Source organism: Saccoglossus kowalevskii, chromosome 18 (genome assembly GCF_978046115.1).
Source record: "Saccoglossus kowalevskii chromosome 18, keSacKowa6.1, whole genome shotgun sequence".
Classification (NCBI taxonomy): domain Eukaryota; kingdom Metazoa; phylum Hemichordata; class Enteropneusta; family Harrimaniidae; genus Saccoglossus; species Saccoglossus kowalevskii.
In genome coordinates, this window is record NC_140658.1 from 8,417,960 (window position 1) to 8,438,503 (window position 20,544).

General features: G+C 36.7%; 1 long non-coding RNA gene across 1 annotated transcript; it reads left to right on the top strand.

The window, feature by feature from the left end:
* Positions 1–13,585: 13,585 nt before the first annotated feature.
* On the top strand, positions 13,586–14,782 carry LOC144349683 (uncharacterized). The gene is made up of 2 exons (XR_013420048.2): positions 13,586–13,679; positions 14,550–14,782. It is a non-coding gene; the product is annotated as an uncharacterized LOC144349683 (long non-coding RNA).
* The last annotated feature ends 5,762 nt before the right edge of the window (positions 14,783–20,544 follow it).

Sequence of the window (20,544 nt, forward strand, 5' to 3'; positions counted from 1 at the left end):
AAACATGGAACAAACACTATATTGAAGGCAATAGCATAGAGAATTGACCAACATATCCGTTGACCATATATGGTCATAGAACTCATTAAATATGCATGTCTCTAATATTTCAAGCACTATAGCATGTACAGACAGGATACCAACGCTATATTGAAGGCAGTGGAAAAGAGAATTGGCCAACATATCCGTTGACCATATATGGCCATGGAACTCATTAAATATACATCTGTATAATATCTCGAACACTATTGAAGTTAGAGACATGGAAATAGCGCTATAATGAAGGCATTGGGCCATAACGTCATGTAACCTACACGTATATTCATTGCACAAATCAAATCTTCAAACTTTTTTTTCCAAATTTAATAGTGTTATGGTCCTTTTTCTTGAAAGCCGTTAATAGCTGCTCTGCAGCTATATTTAGGCTTTCAAGTCCCTTCAGGCTTGAAAGCCTATTGTTTTTGTTATGTTTATTATTATTATTATTATTATTATTCTTCCGCCAACTTCAAACGACTTCTTCTCTGAAACGGCTGGACCGTTTTGCCTGAAAATTTGTATATACCTTCTACATGTCATGCCATTAAAAGTGACTGAAACAGATTTTCGATTAGTCACGTGGTTCGGCCGCCATCTTGAAACTCATTAAATATGCATGTCTCTTGTATCTCAAAAACTATTGCATGTACAAACATGGAACTAACGGTATATTGAAGGCAACGGACAAGAGAATTGGCCAAAATATTGGATGACCATATATGGTCATGCAACTCATTAAATATGCATGTCTCTAATATATCGGGCATTATTGCAAGTACAAAGATGGAACCAACGCTATATTGAAGACATTGGACAAAAGAATTGATCAACATAGTGTGTGACCATATATGGTCATAGAACTCATTAAATATGCGTGTCTCTAATATCTCAGGCATTATTGCAAGTACAAACATGGAACCAACGCTATATTGAAGACATTAGACAAAAGAATTGACCAACATATTCGATGACCATATATGGTCATAGAACTCATTAAATATGCATATCCATAATATCTCGAACACTTTTAAAGATATAGACATGTACCCAAACCTATATTGAAGACATTGGACAAGAGAACTGACCAACACATTCGATGGCCATATATGGTCATAGAACTCATTTAATATGCATATCTATAATATCTCAGGTACTATTGCACATACAGACATGGAACCATTGCTATATTGAAGGCTTTGGACAAGAGAAATTGTCAACATGTTCAATTGCCATATATGGTCATATAACTCATTAAATATGCATGTCTCCAATATCTCAAGCACTATTGCATGTATAAACATGGTACCAATGCTATATTGAAGGCAATAGCAAAGAGAATTGGCCAACATATCCGTTGACCATATATGGTCATAGAACTCATTTAATATGCATGTCTCTAATATCTCAAGCGCTATCCCATGTACAAACATGGAACAAACACTATATTGAAGGCAATAGCATAGAGAATTGACCAACATATCCGTTGACCATATATGGTCATAGAACTCATTAAATATGCATGTCTCTAATATTTCAAGCACTATAGCATGTACAGACAGGGTACCAACGCTATATTGAAGGCAGTGGAAAAGAGAATTGGCCAACATATCCGTTGACCATATATGGCCATGGAACTCATTAAATATACATCTGTATAATATCTCGAACACTATTGAAGTTAGAGACATGGAAATAGCGCTATAATGAAGGCATTGGGCCATAACGTCATGTAACCTACACGTATATTCATTGCACAAATCAAATCTTCAAACTTTTTTTTTCAAATTTAATGGTGTTATGGCCCTCCTTCTTGAAAGCCGTTAATAGCTGCTCTGCAGCTATATTTATTAGGCTTTCAAGTCCCTTCAGGCTTGAAAGCCTATTGTTTTTGTTATGTTTATTATTAGGCTTTCAAGTCCCTTCAGGCTTGAAAGCCTATTGTTTTTGTTATGTTTATTATTATTATTATTATTATTATTATTATTATTATTATTATTATTATTATTATTCTTCCGCCAACTTCAAACGACTTCTTCTCTGAAACGGCTGGACCGTTTTGCCTGAAAATTTGTATATACCTTCTACATGTCATGCCATTAAAAGTGACTGAAACAGATTTTCGATTAGTCACGTGGTTCGGCCGCCATCTTGGAACTCATTAAATATGCATGTCTCTTGTATCTCAAAAACTATTGCATGCACAAACATGGAACTAACGGTATATTGAAGGCAACGGACAAGAGAATTGGCCAAAATATTCGTTGACCATATATGGTCATAGAACTCATTAAATATGCATGTCTCTTATATCTCAGGCATTATTGCAAGTACAAAGATGGAACCAACGCTATATTGAAGACATTGGACAAAAGAATTGACCAACACATTCGATGGCCATATATGGTCATAGAACTCATTAAATATGCATATCTATAATATCTCAGGCACTATTGCACATACAGACATGGAACCATTGCTATATTGAAGGCTTTGGACAAGAGAAATTGTCAACATGTTCAATTGCCATATATGGTCATATAACTCATTAAATATGCATGTCTCCAATATCTCAAGCACTATTGCATGTATAAACATGATACCAATGCTATATTGAAGGCAATAGCAAAGAGAATTGGCCAACATATCCGTTGACCATATATGGTCATAGAACTCATTTAATATGCATGTCTCTAATATCTCAAGCACCATTGCAAGTATAAACATGGTACCAATGCTATATTGAAGGCAATAGAAAAGAGAATTGGCCAACATATCCGTTGACCATATATGGTCATAGAACTCATTAAATATGCATGTCTCTAATATTTCAAGCAGTATTGCATGTACACACAGGGTACCAACGCTGTATTGAAGGCAATGGAAAAGGGAATTGGCCAACATATCCGTTGACCATATATGGTCATAGAGCTCTTTAAATATGCATATAATATCTCGAGCACTATTGAAGTTAGATACATGGAAATAGCGCTACAATGAAGGCATTGGGCCAGAACGTCGTGTAACCTACAAGTATATACATTGCACAAATCAAATTTTCAAACTTTTTTTTTCAAATTTAATGGTGTTATGCCCCTTTTTTCTTGAAAGCCGTTAATAGCTGCTCTGCAGCTATATTTATTATTATTATTCTTATTATTTTTCCACCGTTTTTTAAAGCACTGTAACTTGAAAAATAATGCTGCAATTCATTTGCTATTTTCCATGTTCATAAAGGGCCATGAGTTGTGGTGCATATCCAAAAACCAGCCATGTAGGTCACATGACCTGGCCGCCATCTTAGGTAGAACGCAAACCGGAAGTGCTCAATTGCACCACTTTCTGAGGGTCTAGGAACTTCCGGTTTTTTTGTGTGGCATCATTGGCTCATGTCTAGCAAATATCAGCAATAAAATCTTTAGCGGTCATGTGACCTTGGCCGCCATATTGGATTTTGTGAAAATTGACAAAAAAATTTTAAAATCTTCTTCTCAAAAATGGCTCGTTCATGTGATTAGACATTTGCTTTGCAGCACCTATGGCCATAGCTCTACAAAGTGACTGAAGCAGATTTTTGAAAAATGGCTTCCTTTGGCAGCCATCTTGGATTTAGTAAAAAGTGAAAGTACGCTATAACTCATGAACAATTTGCCAGATTTAAACCAAAGTTGGCATACAACATCCCTTCGATAAGATGATTATATGTTCATAAAAATATTTCCCATGATTCAAGTGGTTTTGGCGGCCATATTGAATTTATCAAAAAATGCAAAAAACCTCAAAAAATTATCTTCTTAAAAACTGCTTGCTTGGTTGACAATCAATTTAGCATATAGTATCTCTGTTGATAGCTCTACAAAGGTACTGAAGCAGATTTTAGAAAAATGGCTTCCTTTGGCAGCCATCTTGGATTTAGTGAAAAGTGAAATTACGCTATAAATTATGAACAATTTTCCAGATTTCGAAAAAACTTGGCATACAACATCCACTCAATAAGATGATTATGTGTTCATAAAAATATTTCCCATGACTCAAGTGGTTTTGGCGGCCATCTTGAATTTATCACAAAAATGCCAAAAACCTCAAGAAATTATTATCTTAAAAACTGCTTGCTTGTTTGACAATCTATTTAGCATATAGTATCTCTGTTGATAGCTCTACAAAGTTACTGAAGCCGATTTTCGAAAAATGGCTTCCTGTGGCAGCCATCTTGGATTTAGTAAAAAAGTGAAAGTACGCTATAACTTATGAACGATTTGCCAGATTTAAACAAAACTTGGCATACAACATCCGCTCAATGAGATGATTATGTGTTCATGAAAATATTTCCCATGATTCAAGTGGTTTTGGCGGCCATGTTGAATTTATCTCAAAAATTCAAAAAACCTCAAAAAATTATCTTGTTAAAAACTGCATCCTTGTTTGAAAAGCAATTTAGCATATAGTATCTCTGTTGATAGCTCTACAAAGTTACTAAAGTAGATTATCGAAAAATGGCTTCCTTTGCCAGCCATCTTGGATTTAGTAAAAGAGAAAAAGTTCTATAACTCATGAACGATTTGTCCTTGCATTAAGTTTATCATATTCCTGTGAAATCAAATCCATATGTTGTGTAGTTTGTCTGCTATCTTGCATTCTAGACATGAAACGTTCGTCAAATAATCACATCGAGCAAGTGCAATTTGTCATGAGCCACGCAGGCTCGAAACCCGTCATCGCTGCTATGCAGCTATATTTATTATTATTAGGGTTTCGAGCCCTATGGGGCGAAACCCTTTTGTAATTGCTATGTTTATTAGGCTTTCAAGTCCCTTCAGGCTTGAAAGCCTATTGTTTTTGTTATGTTTATTATTATTATTATTATTATTATTATTATTATTATTCCGCCAACTTCAAACGACTTCTTCTCTGAAACGGCTGGACCGTTTTGCCTGAAAATTTGTATATACCTTCTACATGTCATGCCATTAAAAGTGACTGAAACAGATTTTCGATTAGTCACGTGGTTCGGCCGCCATCTTGAAACTCATTAAATATGCATGTCTCTTGTATCTCAAAAACTATTGCATGTACAAACATGGAACTAACGGTATATTGAAGGCAACGAACAAGAGAATTGGCCAAAATATTGGATGACCATATATGGTCATGCAACTCATTAAATATGCATGTCTCTAATATCTCAGGCATTATTGCAAGTACAAAGATGGAACCAACGCTATATTGAAGACATTGGACAAAAGAATTGATCAACATATTCGATGACAATATATGGTCATAGAACTCATTAAATATGCATATCCATAATATCTCGAACACTTTTAAAGATATAGACATGTACCCAAACCTATATTGAAGACATTGGACAAGAGAATTGACCAACACATTCGATGGCCATATATGGTCATAGAACTCATTTAATATGCATATCTATAATATCTCAGGCACTATTGCACATACAGACATGGAACCATTGCTATATTGAAGGCTTTGGACAAGAGAAATTGTCAACATGTTCAATTGCCATATATGGTCATATAACTCATTAAATATGCATGTCTCCAATATCTCAAGCACTATTGCATGTATAAACATGGTACCAATGCTATATTGAAGGCTTTGGACAAGAGAAATTGTCAACATGTTCAATTGCCATATATGGTCATATAACTCATTAAATATGCATGTCTCCAATATCTCAAGCACTATTGCATGTATAAACATGGTACCAATGCTATATTGAAGGCAATAGCAAAGAGAATTGGCCAACATATCCGTTGACCATATATGGTCATAGAACTCATTTAATATGCATGTCTCTAATATCTCAAGCGCTATCCCATGTACAAACATGGAACAAACACTATATTGAAGGCAATAGCATAGAGAATTGACCAACATATCCGTTGACCATATATGGTCATAGAACTCATTAAATATGCATGTCTCTAATATTTCAAGCACTATAGCATGTACAGACAGGATACCAACGCTATATTGAAGGCAGTGGAAAAGAGAATTGGCCAACATATCCGTTGACCATATATGGCCATGGAACTCATTAAATATACATCTGTATAATATCTCGAACACTATTGAAGTTAGAGACATGGAAATAGCGCTATAATGAAGGCATTGGGCCATAACGTCATGTAACCTACACGTATATTCATTGCACAAATCAAATCTTCAAACTTTTTTTTCCAAATTTAATAGTGTTATGGTCCTTTTTCTTGAAAGCCGTTAATAGCTGCTCTGCAGCTATATTTATTATTATTATTCTTATTATTTTTCCACCGTTTTTTAAAGCACTGTAACTTGAAAAATAATGCTGCAATTCATTTGCTATTTTCCATGTTCATAAAGGGCCATGAGTTGTGGTGCATATCCAAAAACCAGCCATGTAGGTCACATGACCTGGCCGCCATCTTAGGTAGAACGCAAACCGGAAGTGCTCAATTGCACCACTTTCTGAGGGTCTAGGAACTTCCGGTTTTTTTGTGTGGCATCATTGGCTCATGTCTAGCAAATATCAGCAATAAAATCTTTAGCGGTCATGTGACCTTGGCCGCCATATTGGATTTTGTGAAAATTGACAAAAAAATTTTAAAATCTTCTTCTCAAAAATGGCTCGTTCATGTGATTAGACATTTGCTTTGCAGCACCTATGGCCATAGCTCTACAAAGTGACTGAAGCAGATTTTTGAAAAATGGCTTCCTTTGGCAGCCATCTTGGATTTAGTAAAAAGTGAAAGTACGCTATAACTCATGAACAATTTGCCAGATTTAAACCAAAGTTGGCATACAACATCCCTTCGATAAGATGATTATATGTTCATAAAAATATTTCCCATGATTCAAGTGGTTTTGGCGGCCATATTGAATTTATCAAAAAATGCAAAAAACCTCAAAAAATTATCTTCTTAAAAACTGCTTGCTTGGTTGACAATCAATTTAGCATATAGTATCTCTGTTGATAGCTCTACAAAGGTACTGAAGCAGATTTTAGAAAAATGGCTTCCTTTGGCAGCCATCTTGGATTTAGTGAAAAGTGAAATTACGCTATAAATTATGAACAATTTTCCAGATTTCGAAAAAACTTGGCATACAACATCCACTCAATAAGATGATTATGTGTTCATAAAAATATTTCCCATGACTCAAGTGGTTTTGGCGGCCATCTTGAATTTATCACAAAAATGCCAAAAACCTCAAGAAATTATTATCTTAAAAACTGCTTGCTTGTTTGACAATCTATTTAGCATATAGTATCTCTGTTGATAGCTCTACAAAGTTACTGAAGCCGATTTTCGAAAAATGGCTTCCTGTGGCAGCCATCTTGGATTTAGTAAAAAAGTGAAAGTACGCTATAACTTATGAACGATTTGCCAGATTTAAACAAAACTTGGCATACAACATCCGCTCAATGAGATGATTATGTGTTCATGAAAATATTTCCCATGATTCAAGTGGTTTTGGCGGCCATGTTGAATTTATCTCAAAAATTCAAAAAACCTCAAAAAATTATCTTGTTAAAAACTGCATCCTTGTTTGAAAAGCAATTTAGCATATAGTATCTCTGTTGATAGCTCTACAAAGTTACTAAAGTAGATTATCGAAAAATGGCTTCCTTTGCCAGCCATCTTGGATTTAGTAAAAGAGAAAAAGTTCTATAACTCATGAACGATTTGTCCTTGCATTAAGTTTATCATATTCCTGTGAAATCAAATCCATATGTTGTGTAGTTTGTCTGCTATCTTTCATTCTAGACATGAAACATTCGTCAAATAATCACATCGAGCAAGTGCAATTTGCCATGAGCCACGCAGGCTCGAAACCCGTCATCGCTGCTATGCAGCTATATTTATTCTTATTATTTTTCCACCGTTTTTTAAAGCACTGTAACTTGAAAAATAATGCTGCAATTCATTTGCTATTTTCCATGTTCATAAAGGGCCATGAGTTGTGGTGCATATCCAAAAACCAACCATGTAGGTCACATGACCTGGCCGCCATCTTAGGTAGAACGCAAACCGGAAGTGCTCAATTGCACCACTTTCTGAGGGTCTAGGAACTTCCGGTTTTTTTGTGTGGCATCATTGGCTCATGTCTAGCAAATATCAGCAATAAAATCTTTAGCGGTCATGTGACCTTGGCCGCCATATTGGATTTTGTGAAAATTGACAAAAAAATTTTAAAATCTTCTTCTCAAAAATGGCTCGTTCATGTGATTAGACATTTGCTTTGCAGCACCTATGGCCATAGCTCTACAAAGTGACTGAAGCAGATTTTTGAAAAATGGCTTCCTTTGGCAGCCATCTTGGATTTAGTAAAAAGTGAAAGTACGCTATAACTCATGAACAATTTGCCAGATTTAAACCAAAGTTGGCATACAACATCCCTTCGATAAGATGATTATATGTTCATAAAAATATTTCCCATGATTCAAGTGGTTTTGGCGGCCATATTGAATTTATCAAAAAATGCAAAAAACCTCAAAAAATTATCTTCTTAAAAACTGCTTGCTTGGTTGACAATCAATTTAGCATATAGTATCTCTGTTGATAGCTCTACAAAGGTACTGAAGCAGATTTTAGAAAAATGGCTTCCTTTGGCAGCCATCTTGGATTTAGTGAAAAGTGAAATTACGCTATAAATTATGAACAATTTTCCAGATTTCGAAAAAACTTGGCATACAACATCCACTCAATAAGATGATTATGTGTTCATAAAAATATTTCCCATGACTCAAGTGGTTTAGGCGGCCATCTTGAATTTATCACAAAAATGCCAAAAACCTCAAGAAATTATTATCTTAAAAACTGCTTGCTTGTTTGACAATCTATTTAGCATATAGTATCTCTGTTGATAGCTCTACAAAGTTACTGAAGCCGATTTTCGAAAAATGGCTTCCTGTGGCAGCCATCTTGGATTTAGTAAAAAAGTGAAAGTACGCTATAACTTAAGAACGATTTGCCAGATTTAAACAAAACTTGGCATACAACATCCGCTCAATGAGATGATTATGTGTTCATGAAAATATTTCCCATGATTCAAGTGGTTTTGGCGGCCATGTTGAATTTATCACAAAAATTCAAAAAACCTCAAAAAATTATCTTGTTAAAAACTGCATCCTTGTTTGAAAAGCAATTTAGCATATAGTATCTCTGTTGATAGCTCTACAAAGTTACTAAAGTAGATTATCGAAAAATGGCTTCCTTTGCCAGCCATCTTGGATTTAGTAAAAGAGAAAAAGTTCTATAACTCATGAACGATTTGTCCTTGCATTAAGTTTATCATATTCCTGTGAAATCAAATCCATATGTTGTGTAGTTTGTCTGCTATCTTTCATTCTAGACATGAAACATTCGTCAAATAATCACATCGAGCAAGTGCAATTTGCCATGAGCCACGCAGGCTCGAAACCCGTCATCGCTGCTATGCAGCTATATTTAATTTGTTTATTTCAATTTCTCCTGACGTCAAATAGAATACACTGGTGAAACACGGTAGTAATTGTGGGTGAAAGGATGTTTTGGGGTGTAGTTTACATTGTATATGGAGTGGTAGGGTCGGGTGTAATTTGTTCATTTCCAACTATTATGAAGACGCGTATAATTTTGCTGACATGTTTTCAAGCATTACATGTGAATCTAATTTTCACTGCGCTGGGTCTCAATAGAATATGAAGGGAAATGGCATTTTCACTGGAATTTATTTCAAGGGAAAAATGTTTTCAGTGATAATGAAGTATTATGACAGATACCCTCCCCGTGGCTTTCATTGCGTATGGAAGTTATTTTCACGAGTGATGTGGTGAATCCTGCTGCCGTACTTTCACGAGCGAAGCCACGGGGAGGGGTGTGGGGTTCTGTTATTATACATAGGTCCCATATTTGATTATTTCATATTAACAAAAGAACGTGCAACAAACCGGGATAGAAATTTAGGTCGGGGAACCCAATTGCCCATTAATATGCTCCAAGACAGTGCTGCGACCTAGCAACGCTTGTCAGTGTAGAACGCGTGTCGCTGTACGTGTGAAAATAAAATAATCAGACGTCTAATTTGAGTCATTGTCCGAATAAATAACTCGAGGATGTTTAAGCGCGGTGGTCGTCGCGCAGCGCGTGTTCGAATTTTATGTAAATAAACAATGTATTTTACACGCGTTGTATACGTCGCTATGAGTCCCATATCGAACAGGACGCGACACGATGACTGTCGCACTTTAGTTGGGACCACGACAGAATCAGAACTTAAACTGGGCGACTACGATACACGGTTTATGTTGAAGTTAAAAGTTCCTCCACAGATCTGTGCATTGGCAAACATGCCGTGCAACTGCGGTACTCCACTGACGGAATGACTTTCGTTGACATCGGTTGTCGCTGACTCGTGAGCTGCACACTACAACTTCGTTTGTGATGTTGCTTGCTGGTCGTGGATAGACTGAGTCTTGGTTACCGGTTAAATGTGCTCATTTGGCGTTGGTAATCTTTATTTGGAACTGAGTAACGCCGCAAAATCGCCAGCAGAAACCTCATGGTATATCGATGTTGATGGTTGCGGCTGCATATTAATCGGAGATTTTACTGCGGGTCCAGGCTGCGGGTGGATCTTCCGAGAGCCCTTCAAGATTTATAAAACCCAGTTTCCAGGTGGTCAACAAACATTAAGTTCTCCCAATCCTAGTATTCTATGTGATGTACATCTAGCATGCCAAAAATGCTGGTGAACGATTTGAACCCGGCAAAAATAGCAGACGGAAATGTGTTCACAAAATAAAAATAGTGATTACTTGAAATAGATACCAGGAAGGGGAGGGGGTAAAAGAAAAGTTATATAACATTTTATTATTCAATAATTTATTAAAATACATAAGTTTGTCCAATTCCCTGTGATACAACACCTCAGACATAGCTCATTGTACTCGGCTTGAGTGTGGGCAAAAAGTTACTATTTGAATTTTTGATATCTTTTTTCATTAATGAGAAAGTTGACCCCGAAGTTAGAGTAACTGTTCAGCAGGAATGGCTTTTTAACTCTTCTGTGATATTTTTTGGCTTGGCTGATTTTGTTCATACTTGACAGGCAGGTCGTACCATCACTAATTGGAAAAACAATTCTGACCTAGAGCTACCATGGCAACAGCCAAAATCTGTTTTTTTAATACTTTCGCCCCAAATTTATTACCTCCTACCAGTCTTGTAATAGCAGTGCTCAAATGATCATGCCTTTTATTCTGGCTACGTTGCGCACTGGTAAGAGATCACCGGCGCCGACATTGTTACCACTGTCAACGTAATCCCAACGCAGCTTTTAACTTTGAATAAAATGTAAATGCTGCCTCCAATCTAGAAAATACTATCGCAAAACGGTTGGAAATAATACATTTAACGGCTGAATACGTCCTAACAATAAAATAAAGTGACTTCTAAAGACTGAATGTTATTTTGTGAACCTCGTATAAGGTGCCCGGTTTTAGTTATAAACAGACGTTAGCTTCACGTTCATGTCCAACCATGATAACAGCCGAAAACATATTGCTTTTTTTTAACGGTTTGTTTTCATTGGCAACCGAAGTATTTTTATTTTGTAAACAAATTTTCGTCTAGTATTTTTATCCAGTTCAAATCGTTCAGCAACATTTTTGGCATATTAGGTGTACATCACATGGAATACTACGATTGAGAGAACATGATGTATGTTGACTGATTTTTATCATAGTACGAAGTACCAGGAGGTTACTCAGTTCCAAATAAAGATTACCAACGTCACATTTGACTGGTAATCAAGATTCATTTAATCCATGACTAACAAGCAACATCACAAGCGAAGTTGTAGCATGCAGTACTAGTAAGTCATCCCGTCAGTGGAGTACCGCAGTAGCACGGCATGTTTGCCATCAGCATTAATATTGTATTCAAACGAATCACGTGGTGTGCCGTTCTCGTTCAAACCCGGGATTCGATCAATAGGGAAGTTCCAGTAAAAAAAGCACATTGCAAATCATGCAAGTTCAACATTTTCAAACCAATATACTAAAACAGAAATGCTCAGCGATGAAAAAGAAGGATAGATGTTACTTTTCACTATACATATCTCTGTTGATACTATCCCTCACATATTCTACTCCCAATTACTCCTGCGTAAAATGGACTAGCCTCTTTTCATGTTGACATTCAGAGTAAAATCATGTGACAGGCTGTTAAAATTGGCTGTTGCATACTCTTTCGCCGGTCTGGAAAATGTGTTTAATTGGCTCTCATTCAAGCAACAATGCAGATTTCCCAGTGGGAGAGAAACTATTCGACTCTGCCACTAAAAAATAGGGGTGTTTTCAGCAAAAAACGAATAACCCTGGAATGCACACAACATACTGAATTTCGGAACAAAACGTGCATTATTTACAGTAGCAGAATACCACAGAAATGTCAGACGAAACATGAAAACACTATATATTGTATTTTAACCTGAACCCTCTATATTGCAATTCAAGGAATTAACCCCATATGTGCATCCATTTCCCACCTTGGTATCACCCACCCCTGAAAACAAACTCTTAATACCACGCTGAAGCGTTTGGTAATAAAGGTTTTTAGCTCAGCTATTTTTAGCTGTGTGCAGAAGATTTTCATGTCAGAGTTTCTCCAGGGAAAGAGTGTTTTTGTACACACCACCCCTAACTCTACGCAGTACCCAGCTCTATACATATATAGTAGACATATACAAATGAGTTGAGAGAGGGGGTTTAGCGAGTAGAATCAGTGGGGGCGCACGTGGGTGGGGGTGGGGTGTAAGGTTTACAAAACTCTTTCGCTGTTTACGCATCAGGGGCACCAGAAACAGTTAGATCGGAACACCCGACGTAAGTAAATTGCGCCCACGCACATCGTGTTTCATGGCAAAAATATGATTAGTCTATTTGACGTTGTGAAAATTGTCACCATACTTCTGTTTTAGCGGTTTTTGTGTGTGGATATTTAATGGCTTTGTATTTAATTATTTTGGAGCATGTAAGTGTAAATGAATAATAAATAAATATATTTCTTGAGGTTATAAATTCTTAAAGAAGGGGTACATTTTACACATTTTTGAAGGAGAATATTTTACAATTTTTTAGAGAAGAGAGAATTTTAAAATTACTTTAAGGAAGCCATATATTATAATTTCTCGCAAGTATAATCGATCTTACAAATCAGAGGGGATTCAGCTTTGCCAGCGTTTGCACATTTCCCTAGAACATTACCCATCATGCACCGCCAGTGGGTTTCATTGAATGTCAACTGCAGCTCCCTGTTTTTTGAAGCATGTTATGCAAATTGCACATACTTTTAAATCAGCGTGAACGGACTCTGATTTAATTGCCAATATTAATTGGTACAGAAACAATAGTTTAGTTTTGAAAGCAGTGTTTGACTTTTCATCCAAACCATACAAATTCTATAATTGGCTATGTCGCCACGGAAACAGTGCAACTTGTATTATATGCAGCCACCCTTCGGGGGAAAATCGGCACATGGTGTAAATTTTAATTGGAATGTAGAATTACAGCCATCAACACCGTGCAAAGCAGTATACCGTCCAGCATAATCCGTCCATGCTACCTTTAGAAGGCAACCGAAAGAACATTATACAAGGTAAGCTGTCAAATTATACGAAAGACGAGTATATTCCGGTAATTTCGCGTCTAGATTTTACTGCTACCAGCAGCTCGAAGGCACAGTTTTGTTTTGCTTCACCAATGTTTTCATTGTGTGTGCTGTCAAACATGATAGCACGACATTTTAATTTATTTTCACTGGCATTTAATTTAATTTATTCATCGCTTGAGCACATTCAGAGGGTTTTTAGTTCATGAATTCGCCAGGGAAGCAAGAAGTTGTATTGTTATTTTCCATGTCCGTGTGCCATTAATTTAACGAATTTAATTATCGGAGCAAATAAGTGATTATTTAGTGAATAACGACAGTAATTGAATGCTTTTAATATTGGCACCTGTGACATAGATATTATGTTACATCTTAAATTTTAGGGGATATAGGATGAAACAACAACTGTATATCATAACGGATGGTGTACGTTCAATAATCTGCCAATTTTTGAATAATATTTTGGCAAGTCGATCTTGCAGGAGAGTCATCGTCATAAACGTGTTGGTTTTGGTTGTGCTTTCAAGGCCAACATGACTTTTTTCTATTATTTATATGTCACTATGACACCAGTTGATTTTACAAAGATGTATTTTTAAAACAATACGTGTGAATATAATTGAATATAAAATTATAAATCAATTTTCATATGAAAAAATTTAAATTGCAGACATATTGCTGCAGCATGGTATTCAAACTCACGGGCACGGCAAAGGAAGCAGACCACACTTTACTATGGCACAGTAGCCGTCCCGACAATAGTAGATCCAACACTTTCTTGTCGTTCAACCTTAAATAAACCATGTGAGATAAGTTAACGATCGTTGGTACATTATTGTAAATACTTTGTCTTTGCAGATGGAATGTCAACCTTCAGGCGAGAATGAAGCATTAAACAATAAATTATCGGAACAAGAGGAAACAGTAGGTGAAGAAGATGTCATTGAACATGAGCAAGACAGTTTTGGCACAGCAGATGGCATTGGAACACAGCAGGGTCGGGAAACTTGTAAAACACGGACACCGAATACATTATCCGGTGATTGCAATTTAGTAGAATTTGAAGACGTGGATTGTAATGAAGAAAGAAATCAAGGAGGTGATAATGAAGAGGACAAGGCACCGCCTGTTTTGGACCAGCCAGGTGATATTTGCATTGTTGATTGTAACAGTGATGAAAGCCAGGAAGGCAATAATGATACAAATAAGCCGTCACCCACATCAGGACACCAAAGTAATGGCGAGCCTGGTGGCTTTATTGGAGATGTAAACCACAGAGGTAATAATGACGTCGATGAAGGAACGCCCATGCTAAGTCAAAAAGGAGATACTGACTCTGTTGACAATGATGAAGAGAGTAAGACACCCATGTCAGGATATCAAGTTAATGCTGAGTCCAAAAATGCTGATGATGAGAAGGCATCACCCACGTCAAACCATGCTGGAGATCCTGGGTTTGTGGCCAATTATGACGAGAAGGCATCTCCCACGCCAAACCATGCAGAAGATGCTGGGCCTGTGGACAATGATCAAGAGAATTCATCATCTATGCCAAACCATGCAGGTGATGTTGGGTCTGTGGACTGTGATGAAGAAAAAAAATCATGTGTGTCAAACCATGCAGGTGATGGTGGGTCTGTGGACAATGAAGAAGAGAAAAAAACATGTGTGTTAAACCATGCAGGTGATGCTGGATCTGTGGACAACGATGAAGAGAAAGCATCATCCACGCAAAACCATGCAGGGGATGCTTGGTCCATGGACAATGATAAAGACAAGGCATCACATATACCAGTCCATCAAGGTGATGCTGCATCTGCAGACACTGATGAAGAGAAGATATCACTTGCATCCGGCCATCCTGGTGATGTTGGATCTGTTGATATCCTAGCGACCACAGACTCTGATGTCACCATTTTATATGAAGATAGAGAAAGTGAAAGGGTCTGTGGAGGGCATGAACATAATAAGGACATTGAACACCAAAGCACGACCTCACTAGATCGACATGAACTGAAACTGCAATCTATGGAAGGTGGAAGCATTGAAAATTACAAAATGATGTACAGTAGCAAAGATGATGGTGAAAGTTCATGTAATCATAATAATCCAAAAAACGGCAAAGATGTGATGAAACACAAGAATGATGAACAGACTGGGTTTGAGATGCGCCACAATGCTAGTGTCAATGCTCAAATATCTGGAAGCACTGTACATGCTGAATTGTTTGAACAAAGCACAACAAGTGAAGAAGTACATGACATATTAGAACCATGTACAGGGGGTGTTAGTGATATGAGCTCCCATTCATCTTGCTATGACAATGAGATTTTACCAACTTCTCATCAATCTAAGAATAGCTTGATGCACTTGGATGAGAGTAATATGACATTGCTGACTCTAGACGATCATAACAAAGAAACTAAGCATGCCATACTTCAATCTGGCAATAATGAAATAGATGTCAACAATGACAAACCCCTAAGCACCGAAGAGGCTAACATACATGAACCATCAAAACTAGAGAGTGACACAATGAATGCAACAGATTATCAAGAGATGGCGGTAGAAGAAATCTTAGATTTGGAAGATGGTACTGAGAGAGATCATAATGTAACTTTCCTATGTGGTCCAGAAGCAAACAATACTAGAGATTTGTGTTCATTGTCAATGAGCACTATGGATAGTGATGCATGTAATACAGTTCTTGAAAACGAAATTGCAAATAATAATGCAGATGTTTGTCTAGATGGTGGATCAAGTGGTTATGAAGAAGAGTTGTCTTCTGAAGAAAATAGTAATAGCAATTCCTATGATGAAGTATCTGGCACGCAATATAGTACTGATGAAGAATTGTCAGATCAAAGTGATGGTTGTATGGTTGAAGAAAGTAATTCCAGGATATCAAGTACAATAGGGACTTTCACAGAAAGAGACAGGTCTTCCTGTGAATCTTGGTCATCTCTGTCGCGAAAAATATCTGATTCAGGTAATATAAGTCATCTGCTGAAAGATCATAGGATATTAATGAGAGGCAAAGTAAGGTCTCTGAGCCAAGAAGAACCATCTCCAGCAAATTTGAGAATTGCTCGATTTTCCTTGCAATTTGATCGACTTGCAGCAGGGGAAATTGCTGCTTCACTTGAAAAGCGAATGGAATGCTTAAAAGAAAATCGGTTTGATAAGAAAAAGACAGCTAAAGAAGTTTTGTCTTGCAGCACATCACATGAATTAATCAACAAACAGAGAAATACTGACAATAAGTATGTAGACGAGATGCTTGAACATGACAGTGGGGAAGAAGTGACACAGTACATGCTACATGACATAGAAAATGATAATGAAACAACACCATTAAAAACAATAAATCAGTCATGTACTAAGGAAAAGCCGATTGAGGACGACAACAGCCTCCAAGGTGAACAACTGAATACAAGAGAACCTTTGAAATGTTTGATTGGAAAACCAAGACAACTTGACAGACCTAAAAGCAGTAGAGGCAGGGAATGCATCTCTGTTGAAGGAATTAAAGAGAGTGATGGAAATGAATGCAACTTAGAAGCAAAGGGCAATGCAGTAACTGTGGACGAGGAATATCTGAAAAATTTACAATCCGTGGTTGAGACAGGTGTTAGTGATCATTCTATTGAAGACATGATTGTTGAAATTGAGAAAAACATTGATTTTATGAATGGGCAGAATCAGCAGAAAAACACAGAGGATATTAGTGAGAGTAAACACGAAGTCAAGACCGAGGTAAAACGTATTACTTCAGCACATGTAGATGCCCAATATCGTCCGGATAAGAAGGCTTTAACAAGTAAACCAAGCAGCCAGGATGAATGTGGCGATGGGCGAGTTAGTGTAGCCAAAAGGACAGATGCATCTAAAGTTTCTGGAGATAAAATAGAACAATATAGAAGCAGAAGGATCTCTTCAATTATTGATGGTGTATTCGATGGAATAAACAAAAACACAATTCCACATTTATCATCCTCTGAGTCAACTCAATCAGACGATCTGGCCAGATTGAACGCTCCTGGAATGAAATCTGGCCTCAATCGTGGGTCCTCGCATGACCATATTAGCAGAGGAAAAATAAAAAGCCCATCCGATGATATAGCAATAGGACCATCTTCATTGATACATAAAACATGGCAAGATAATTTATCTCCTTTAAAGATACAACAGGATGCAAAGAGGGTTACAGCAACAAACCCTGGTAAGCGACTTTCGCCTGAAGGTAGTGACATTCACAGCAACGAAGCTAAAAGTTCAACTTCATTGAGAGACTCAAGTCCAAAAAATAGCCAACAAAACCTTGCAATACAACAAAATGTCCACTCTAATCCAAAAAACAAGAAAAACAAAACAGCTCTTCAAGGTAGTGGCAAAAGTAATCAAACATTTCAGGACAATTCAACTAAGACAAAGAAGGCTACAACGAAGAGACGTCCTGAAGAGCCATTAGCGGGCGGCTCAAGCCAGTATGAAGAACGACGAGAGAAGGTATGTAAATAATTGAGCCTGAAGAAATAGTGACGTCATTGGGTAAGCAAAATATTGAAAGTAGGCAAAATGCTGGTGCATCGAACCAGATACGGAGAAAAGTTGTCCTTGGAAGCAATAAGGGTTGGCTATTTTAAATTCGACAGTTAGAATCAGTTCATATCTATACACATTTGGCAATAACTTTATCAAGTTTTAAAATACACTTATTCCTTTTCCTGTTCTTAGTCTTCTGTGAATTAATGATAAAAATGTTTTGCTCACCGAAAGTTGGTCACCAGTTATACACTCTTTAAAATAAAGCTATATTTTGTTCCGTGTTGTGAATACTTGTTTTAACTGTTAATCTGTCTCATGTTTCACATCTCTTCACTGTGTCTTTAGGATAAATTCATTATATTGTCCCTTAAAACGCCAAATACAGCTACATTTCGCAAAGGGAAATTGGACCACAATTATCTAACAAATTTTACCAACATTTAGCGGCGTTTCCGCAATTTAAATTATGACACGTTTCGCGCCACTACATACTTGAGTCAATATACAGAATTTACCCATCACCATAGCAACATAATAGTTCACTCTATGCGTTGTAGATTACGATTGTGTAAGTTGCTCTAATTTGCATAAAGTTGTTTTTAATATATGTACTAGTATTCGACCTGCTGTTACAATGTAAAGTAAATTGAATATTTTACTCTTCGGTATAACTGTCAAACTATTTATATTGCTCTTCTATATTCCAGGCAGGAAAAAGTACCCGTCGTAAACAAGCCTCAGACGATACATGTTCATCGAAATTATGTACGATATTATAACTACGCAAACATTTAAATACATATAAATTGTGGATATCAACAGATCAGATCAACATATATCAACAGATCAGATCAACAGATATCAACAGATCAGATCAACAGATATCAACAGAGTAGATCAGTTGAAAATCATGTAGTAGTTTTATACGTTTATTGGACAGTCATTAGGTCGCTGTTTTCTGCTTGTTAATATTATACAGTAGTATATATTATTATTGATTTATTGCTTTATCGATTTATTGTTGTATTATAAAAATTACCTAAACTGTACAAATCTTGGTTAAAATTCAGTTTAGTTGCATTGTGATGGAAAATTATAATATTATAATCGTTATTATTCGAAGACTCCTAACAAATTTGTATTCATATGAGAGCCCAATCCCGTATCCTGTGTTGGGTATAGTCGTTACAGAAATGATGTGATATCCTGTTTTTATTAGAACCCGTTTTTACTTTAGAGTGTAAGTGCAAGAAACAACGCTTCTCAGTGGCTTGTCCAAATCAAACAGTGACGGTGATGACACGACTACACTGTATATCAGGGAATATTTTAAAGAAAATAACGATATTTATATAATGTATATTTAAGGATTCAATTCATGTATTATTTCTATTTTGTTAATCAATTTACTATTTTTTAAGAAGGTTTCCTTTGTGATACAATCTACAGACCTACAGTCTCATGCCAGCAAGATCGATGGGTCGACGTCATGTTACTGTAAGTTATACTGACCCCTTGATCCAATTTCAGGTTGTTTATAATTGTGAATTTTCTCTTTTTATGAGTTGCCGATTTTGTACAAAACAATTTATAATTATCGTGCGGCCATTTCCTCTATTAGTCTATTGCCTGACCATGTATATACAACAATGTTCGCCAGAGTTCAATTTCCAACTTTTCCTATGTGATGCCAATGGTCCTTATTCGTAAATGACCTCTGAAATTTCGTTAAGAGCGAGAGAGCCCAAAACTTGTTGTTGCCCCCTCCCAACACTGAAGCCCGCAAAGGCGGTACAGAATGGTTTGGTGTTGGGAGGGGGGGGGCAAAATAAGTCGCATGGGTCTCTCGCTCCCAATGAGATTTCGGCGGCCATTTATGAATACGGTACATTGTGGTGCATGAGTACGTCTCCCGCTGTATTTGCCTGTTCAGTTTCGTACTTTATCATTGAAGGCACGGTTTGTGTAGGATATATTAAGTTTCCAATGCTGTGTTTAAATTAGCTAGGTTTTGTAATGTTTTGTAATACTGATAAATTATTGAAATATATGTATATATTACACACTATGCATTTCGTCAGTGACATTGAAAATTGTATTTATGGAAAACACATATTGGCTGTCCAAACAAAGCATACGCCTGCTGGTCAGGAATGTGGCATCCAAATAATAGTATATTTTCGGGGAAATAGAAGTATGCCATAGCTATCATCATATGCGTATATTACTATAAATTACTCGAGACGAAATTAACGTATTACTGTATTATTCAACTTGTCATTTTCTAAAACCGTCTAGTTAGCAC